Source organism: Botryllus schlosseri, chromosome 13, assembly GCF_051294905.1.
Source record: "Botryllus schlosseri isolate E-star chromosome 13, Bs_hap1, whole genome shotgun sequence".
NCBI classification, from domain to species: domain Eukaryota; kingdom Metazoa; phylum Chordata; class Ascidiacea; order Stolidobranchia; family Styelidae; genus Botryllus; species Botryllus schlosseri.
The window spans coordinates 23,012,644-23,021,691 of NC_137248.1; the positions used below are offsets into that span (position 1 = coordinate 23,012,644).

At 40.6% G+C, this 9,048-nt stretch overlaps 1 long non-coding RNA gene across 1 annotated transcript; it reads right to left on the minus strand.

The window, feature by feature from the left end:
- Nucleotides 1–3,615: 3,615 nt before the first annotated feature.
- Nucleotides 3,616–8,800, minus strand: LOC145454603 (uncharacterized). Its single transcript, XR_013920178.1, has 3 exons — nucleotides 7,930–8,800; nucleotides 7,323–7,482; nucleotides 3,616–4,052 (listed from the first exon to the last, which is right to left on the minus strand). It is a non-coding gene; the product is annotated as an uncharacterized LOC145454603 (long non-coding RNA).
- Between the last annotated feature and the right edge of the window lie 248 nt (nucleotides 8,801–9,048).

Here is a 9,048-nt window from a genome sequence, read left to right on the forward strand (position 1 = left end):
TGTGCGTTTCTTTCTTACCATTGTTGTTGTTATCTCGGTAGTGGTGTTATATCAGGACTATGCTATATTGAATGAGAGGTTAATAACGTGTATTGACGGATATCTCACTCACACAGGCAGTGCGCGCTTAGGATGCGTCGCATCGACAATCGATGTTTACCATCGCAGTTGGCGTTTCGTTGAGTTTCAAGGCACGGAGCTTCGGCACAATCGGTCAAGTTTTCGCAGCGTGTCTCATGATAGCTTCCCTACGATGACCTACTCGGTGACATCAGTGCGCCACGTCAGTGGCACTACATCTTACCGTGCAATGGCGACCTCTAATCGGAGAGGCTGTTGCTAAACACCTTTCCCACGACGAAGTCAACTCATATAGGCCTACTTCAAACTTCCTGTCCTCGCTCCTGTATGCCGCAATCAAGAGATTTGATACTGCGTGCCTACTGCCTTGTATCTGCCGGAGAGGACTAAGCGAGTTCCCACAATATGATGATCTCAAATATCCCCAATTACAATATTATACCAACATGTAATAAAATCACAAGAAATCGAAGACGTAGGATACGACGCACTGCCCATACAGGTGACATGACGGAAATGTCATCCACGGTCTTCTTGAAATGGCGGGGGCTTATAGAATCTTGACGTCCAGAACAATCCCAAAGTAGTAAACAACATTGATACTATTCGGTAGCAGATAGCGGTGAAGTACTAGTATGTTTCCAATATCTGTATGCCCGTTGCGTATTGCATCTTTTGACACAGCTTGTTTCTCTTACGCTCAACGCTGTTTAGTAACATGTCTCTGACTCTCTGTAATCGTTGCTGCTGTCCGGTGTAAGGAAATCTGTCATGTCTGGATGCAGAACAGTTGGAGATTACAATTGTAACACTGCAGAATGACCTCCACCTCTAAGCCCACCAAGCTGCAGCAAACTATTGGTGCCTTGTTGACACAGAAAAGTAAAGTGGTGTATGCGCAGCCGCTATGAAGGTTACATGCGTGCTTGGTTCAACTTATCGTTGTGAATCAGTCTTTTCGGACATGAACTTCATCAAAAACAAACACAGAACACTCCTCACTAATGAACCTCTGGAACACTCACTCAGAGTTGCAGTGTCAAGTTAGATACTAGAGTAGAGCGCACTACTTGATAGCATGCAACTCCAGGCTTCTCACTGATTGGGAAACAGTTAACAGTCCAGTATAAAGTGTGACATGATTTATCTTAAAATTTGAGTTGACTGTTGTTGCATGATTTATACCAACATGGTGCGAAGTAATGCATGATTTCTTAAAAATTCTGAGTGGCTAGCTAGTTGAAATGAGATGTTTTATTTTAATAGACTCTCTAGAGCAGTGGTTCCCAACCTTTTTCGGCCCATCGCCCCCTTTTCAAGGTCAACACCGATCATCGCCCCCCAAATTTTGTGCACCGATAATTGGGCATACAGGCTGTAATCACCGGCGGGTTGACTAAAAAAAAAAAAAAAAAAAAAAGGTCATCTTTCTCTGCTCAGAGCTGAAAATAACGTTTTTTCTCTCCGAATGGCTAGGTGGATGACTAAAAAAAAAAAAAAAAAAAAAAGGTCAGCCGTTTTGACGCGTCATCGCCCCCCTATCGCCCCCTTCGCTATTTTCGCCCCCCGTCGCCCCCTTTGTCCATTTTCGCCCCCCTATCGCCCCCTTCCTAATTTTCGCCCCCCTAGATCGCCAAATCGCCCCCTGGGGGGCGATATCGCCCACGTTGGGAACCACTGCTCTAGAGACTCTCTTACAAGTCTTACCGCAATGTGATTCCTGCCCAAGAAGTAGCTCTTGGTTGCAAAAATGTTGGTGACCTCTGGTATATAGCAATCAATCCCAAACTGTGTGCGGCGGCTCATTAGTACCGATAAAAGCCTTTAATTTGTTTCAGGCTCCACGTGGATCTCCGCAAAAACGTACATTGTTTAGACTTCGACTTGCAAGGGAATATTCCTGTGTTTTTGTTGTTTATAACTGTAGATGGGTAGCTAGTTCATTTTGAAGCACTAAATCAAGCAATTTTTCTACAGATGGACGGTGATTTAAGAAACGCCACAACGCTAATTACAACACTACATTTCCGTAAAGTAGTATATCAACGTACACAGTACCTGTAGCGACGACGCAGGTCACATTGTGACAGCATTCGAGTAACATATAAGTAGTCTAAAAGCTGATTTTTCACCATTACTAAATGTATCAACTGGAACAACCAAATGCTATAATAATCACAAAAATCAATATCTCTTAACGCCTTGTCAACAATTTCGATAAGGACTAGCCATGGACCACGCCTTAACGGTCTAGGCTCGACTGGACAATGTATTTTCCGGGCGTCAGACTATTGCTACATTGATATTGATCAGACTGAAATTTCTATACTTGCTACAGATACTACTTACAGAGTCCTGGAAACGAAAGGAGACCGGATCTCAGCTAAGTCATGAATGCTGAATTGTTTAGGGTTACCCATATACGTTGGCATATACGTATCGTTACCCATACTTAAGTTGGGTATTTCTGGAGTCATATCTGAAAAATTAATCAACTCTGATAAAATTAGCTGTGTAAATATAAAAATCACTCATTATCCGTCCACTTTAGTAACTTTTGCAGCCTGTGAAAAGTTTCCTCATTTCCTGGTCTCAAAATATGGTAACCCATCCACATGGTCGACAAAATAAGATGATCGCTCTATATCAAGTATGCTGGTCCCGCAGTGTGGAACAGTATCACGTCGGTTATCCGACAGTCGTCGAGCATGTCCATATCCAAGTCGAAATACGAACATTTTCTACCGAATCAATACTATAGGCAAAGTCAGCCCTCTAGTTTACCGAACCACGACATGAGATATAGGTATCGCCTTCCGACACATGCACCCCTTTTTGTCGCCAGTCGTTTTAAATTATCTTCTTTTACTTTGCATTCAGTGCGCATGCCTCCTGTTTTACATCGTCTAGGCCAGGTCGGTGTCTGATTCCGAAGACTACTCCAAGCCGATTCGACACCTCCTTCTCTTTCATTGCATCCCACTTTGTCAGTTGAGCAGGAAATTATCCATTTACAATTAAAAAGAAATGAGACGCATATGAGTATTGCAGTTAAGCATTCTAGGAACAAATGTGATAGCTTTATGCTACTCTTTCATCTTGGTAAAATTACCAATTGGTGCCTTGTGTGAATACTGAATCGACTGAGAATGTGGTAGAGATCTGTGCTCACATTAAGTTTAGGACTGCTCGTCTGCACCAAGCTCTTAACCCAGCAAACACTCGATTTCCAGTTGACTTCCTGCGGAATAGCCGCAGGGCGCCCAGTGTTACTTCCCTGGAGTGGATTTGTCGACTACTAGAAGCGTCCTAAACACTTCCTGAGTTGGTCTACTATGGACGTGAAGCGACTCCATATGGACTCATTGGATCTGCTGTGAACGTGACTTGACTCCCTATGGATGCGTCAGACCTACTGCGGACGTGACGTGACTCCCTATGGATATGTCATTTACCACCTGTTCTATTCCTCGGGACTACCATATCAGGACTCCCCTCCACACCTGGTGCAATTACATGGAATTCAACATCATATAAACTAACGAACTGTTTATATTGGGTTACTGGAAAACGACAATTGCAAAATACAAGTACAACATTAACTAATGAACTATTACTTGTTAACAAAGTTCAGGCTTACGTGAAAAATCGATCAGGAAATCACTACGAATAAATGTGTCAGTGGGATTTTGTATATAACAGCAAGTTCTAAGTCAATTTTATATTACCATTACAAACATTTCAATTGAAGTGCATCATGAAATTAGAAATAAACGTGTCACATGACTTTGAAAAAGTACAACTGCTAATACAACTAAAACAGGGAAAAGCATGAAGCAATCATAAGTAATAATTTACATTGCATATGATAAAACGATGCATCATTTGCACCGCATCATGTTAAGAGCGCGAGCGCGTATTCGCAATAAACGTGGTTGCAACAACAGTTTTCTTCTTGGTCTTTGATTTGCCTGAAACATATACAACAATGTCAGCAGATCATTTGGAATTTGCGTCCGGGCTTCAATTTCTATTTCCTCGTGCATTAATTGTGATCATAGGCGCCGAACGCTAATTTTCCTTAGGCATGCGAGTTCGATGACGTCACAAAGGAATGACGTCATGATCCGACGGAATTGATAATTAGGGATAATATAGCATCAATTCATGAGAGTTAAGTGCCTGCATAAATGCCGATTATGCAATATCTTCGTGTTAACAAACTTGCGCGTATGATAAGCTTGTCAACGAGTCCGGAAGTGCTGTCACTTAGCGAGTTCCTGATCGCTAGCGAACAATTAAATACGCCGCTTATCAACGCGTATTACGTAACCTCGGCGACGATTTGCGCAAGGCAAAATGTCAGAGTTGTTATGGAATCTGTTCTATAATGGCACGGACTTCAGGTTGTTCAAACCTTTCTCGTCTTTTACAACTCAAGCCTTGACAGTTGACACACATCTTCTGATGGTTATGTTTAGGTATTAGCGGAATTCACTTACGCATGCACGGCGCACTCACAATCGCACCTGTCTGCGGACATTCGATGTTATTCAGGTCAGCGATGTCGCTCTTTAATTACAATCGCTAACCAACAAACACCTAACGGCATTGTCGCCAAGCCATCGAGAGATTGGAACTAACGCATGGTAGGCTCGAGAGATGGGAGCCAGCGCATGCTCGGCTATAGACGTGATAGTTGGCCAGCGATGATATCTTTCGTACTAGGCCTGTTGCAGATGCGAGTGTGTAGGCAAGCGATAATATCGTGCGCGCCAATGCAGATGCGATAGTGCAGGCAGCGATGGCACCGGGCCTACTGCTGATGTGATTTCATGCTCAAGCAAGTGAAACTAGGCTTGTCGGAGACGCGATAAAGCAGGCAAGCGTCCCAAACGATGATTGCCGAGCGCACGGCAATCAATGACACAATTTCGCGATCATCTCAGCGGGAGATCGCGTCGCGTTACATTGTGCACAGACAAATCTCGTTAATTGGCAACGCGCTTGTAGCTAATTGGCCGCGCGCAACGGGTTACCTCACTCACATAAGCGGTAGCAGGTAACGTCGTAAACGGAAATACATTACGATTCGTTCTAAATAACACAATCGGGGTTTATGCCGATTCATGCCAAACCGAATTCTAGGCATGCCGCATGCCTAAAAAAATGTCTAGGCATGCCTGGCATGCCTTGCATGCCCAGGTTCGGCGCCTATGATTGTGATATGTCTTGTTATCCGCTACCGCTACTTCTACTTGTGCTGAGTGATAATTTATGACGATACTACCATGTCTACTAGGGTTGTTCAGATTTGAAAAATTGTCAGGAAACTTCGATGCTTGTGACCCAAATGAAGGTTTAGTACATAAAAACACTTTTATGAGCAATTTTGGTCATCTTCGTACTGATCTTCTATCCCCGAAAACCCCCCAAAGATCCACGGGGCAATTCTCCTTACTACTGGGTATGCAATGTTGACCACGTCACCGGTTTATAGCTTTTGTGACGTTATCAGTTGAAAACGGCCGTGTAGAGATGATATATTGCAATAAAATAGCCATGATTTCAAAATTGTACCTGAATGCAGTCCCATAAAGGCCACATGCATAATGATTTCACTCTGCACAAACTGTCTATCATGCTCATGGGAATCATGTATTGGTTGCACCATTGACATCGGCTTGTTTTGGATCGTACATTGAAGAAGCGCCATTGGGTTGCAATTCGTGAACAAATACTGATATTCCCAGCTAGTTTTCAGCCATAAGATATTATTCAAAGGTATGTAATGTCAGTATAACTTTTCTCAACTTCAAATCATCTGTAAAATACCGAGTTATTTTATTTTATGGTAGACTGCGATTTAGTTGCAGAAGAAAGTCTGATGACAAATGTATTGTCTCAAAGTACAATGAAACAGGAATTATCTTAAATCTGAAAAACTTTCTTCGATGTGATGTAGAGCCGGTATTCATTTTCTTTGAAGTCGCATAGGAGATAGATATTTCAACTTTTCCTTGTTCTTAATGTTGTTACATCATATAGAGCAGAGGCTTCAAATTCAAATGTGGTCGCAGGTCATTTTCCAGAATTTTGACGACGCAGCAAGATAAGGATATTCAATGTATAATTTCCATGTAGGCCTTATTTGACGGGAGCTTGCAGACAAGCATTCGACAAACATCTCGAGAATGTAATTTACTATTGTATCATTCACGTTGGACACGAAAAAAAATCACAGTTTTGAATATTTCAATAAAATTATTTTTGTGCTGGGCATAATTTGTTAAAATAATGAGTTATAGAGATAATGCAATATGATGCATCATGACATCGTCAAACTCTGGGTTATAATATTGCAGTTGGTGGACCTTTGACGTGTCACAGTTTTTTGTAGGGTATTTTAAAATCTACTGAAATTTGATCTGGTATTTGAGCATTTAAGCGATGTAGCCTAATCCGGGTTTTGATATAGTCGTGATAAGTAGGCTGTTGCTACTGTCATTACCGAAGTCAAATTAATTCAGAATTAGATGTTGCCTTCGATTATTATTGGAACATATCAATAACAACTTTAGCCATAGTAATAGCATTGTTTCTTAGCCTTAGCGATCGCACCCTTCATGCTACTTAAAAGATTTCTAGCAGCCCACAATTTATTTTCAACACAATTTCTGATGGTACCTACATTAAAATCAGATAGTCAATTCACATAAAATTGCGCATAGCACGAGAACCACAGCATATAGGTCAAATTACACGATGAATACCGTACCCTCTGATGTGGTGCTTCGTACCACGAAAGGGTCTACGGGCCCTGGTTAAGAACCCTTGGGATAGAATAGAGCACAAAATTTTCTTTTAGAACTTTTTAATTCATTTTGAAGTGAATTTTACAAGCTTGGTAAATGGCTAATTGTACAGCAGTAGAAATTCAAGGCGTTGCAATTGCAACTATTTCAACTCCAGTGCAAACAATAATTACTTTGACCACCAGCTATGATTAAACGCTAAGAAGGCCTACGCAACACCTCAACCAAATCTACTTTCTAAAACTTATTATTTGTATACTTTCCAGAACTGCATTATCTACTTCCATTTCGGGTAGATCTAACGCAACTTTAAAGTTGTTAAATCTAGGTGTGTATAAATCCATAACATTACATCTACTTCAGTTCAAAAGATGATTACTTTCACATAGCCTCTGGTTTCCATGAAGTGTAATCAATGTTTTATACCTTTCGACTTTTTCCTGAGGATGACACAGCACCGATTTACAGCAACGCTTGTTCCATGTGGCAGTAGTACTTCCGAACGTTTTTGGTTCCAGTCATCAAGACATTCTTTGTACAGTGTTCTTGGCGTTGTTGAACACTATCAATTGAAGACATTGCCGATCTAAATAATCAAAATTATTATCATGTTTGTAGTGAAGCCATTTGTCAAGAAGCCAAGCCAGGAATCTAGAATATCCTGTAAAAAATAACAAAGACAATGAAGTTCAAGCTGGACCATTCCCACATTCTACTCACTATAATGACTAATCAGTAGGGCTGAGCACATTGGTATGGTTACTCAAATCTCGAACGAGTATCAATTCTTATGATTCGAGCCAAGTATGTGACTATTTTCAAGACAGCCTACTGAAATTACACGCTCTATGCCACTATAAGAATGCATTTTATAATAAAATCATAGTTCCATCCAGCACGTTTTAGCAGCCCGATTGCGAACCACCGTAAATAGTACATTCCCGCATCATCGATGGCACTTTTTTCAGGGTAATAAATTGCTAATTATTGAACAATCATAAATCATCATATATAGTTCGTAACTTCAACTTACATAATTCAACATCTTGATCCATGTACAATGCACCACTGCGGCGCCTTCCTCTGAAGTTTAGAACTACATAACATTGCCTGTTCAATATCTAGTCTCCTGGTAGAAATGAAGTAACTTTGTATACACAAACACAGATATGTCCCATCCATATATAGTAAGAAACCATTGATAACAAGGTTGTGTTTTCTTATCGACGGCAAGATGACCATCGAGTAATCAGCCTTCCTTAGGGCCCATCCATAGCCTACTTTTTTAATACTGCTGCAATGTAGGCAATGTTTCCGTGTATATATACTAATATCGAAAGTTATAATCAAGCTATAAAAGTATGCATGGAGGCCGTGCCAATATTGCGGTAACATTGCCAACAACCCGTCTGCACCAGACCATGAACATGTTAAGTTTATAGAGTTTATAATTGGTTTAGTGTTGGAGTATCCTTTGATTAGAGCGAGGTTAAAGATGGGCTAACAAACTATTATAATGTTGCTCCTAAAATACCCTAAATACAAACCAATATTGCCATAAATTCTTACATGTTCATGTTCACTGAAAGCCTCAATTATTTTATTAACGCTATTATAGATGGTTATATACTGTTGTGGACACAAAAATACGAAAATGGATGTTAATGTGATGCTACAATCTTCATGCATTCACAAATTCAGCAATCTCACATTCCATAAAGGAACATTCCACATTTCTATTAGCCTACATAACATTTCAAAATTCAGTATATACCGATATGTTATAAAATACCGGTACATTACTTTATGCGGCATCTGGTTTGCTGATTGGGTCCTGCAGTCCTAAGAAATCCTTGTAAAACTTGTCACAGGATGCACATGAAATGTCAAGTTATTGCTGGCGAGACATTATGCAACAGAGCACAATATATCAGACTTCTATGATCAATACATTATCATATAGTATCAAATGTACTACCATCGGCTTGCATGAGTTACCGATTAGCAGCGGGTCGATCAATTTCGTCTGTATAGCTGATATTACAGCCGTGTCACTATAATCATATAGTCGAATTCACTATCGCATCAGCAGTTCGTGATGATCGAGAGTCGAGACTGTTGCTGTTTATTAAATATAGCACTCAAATACCAA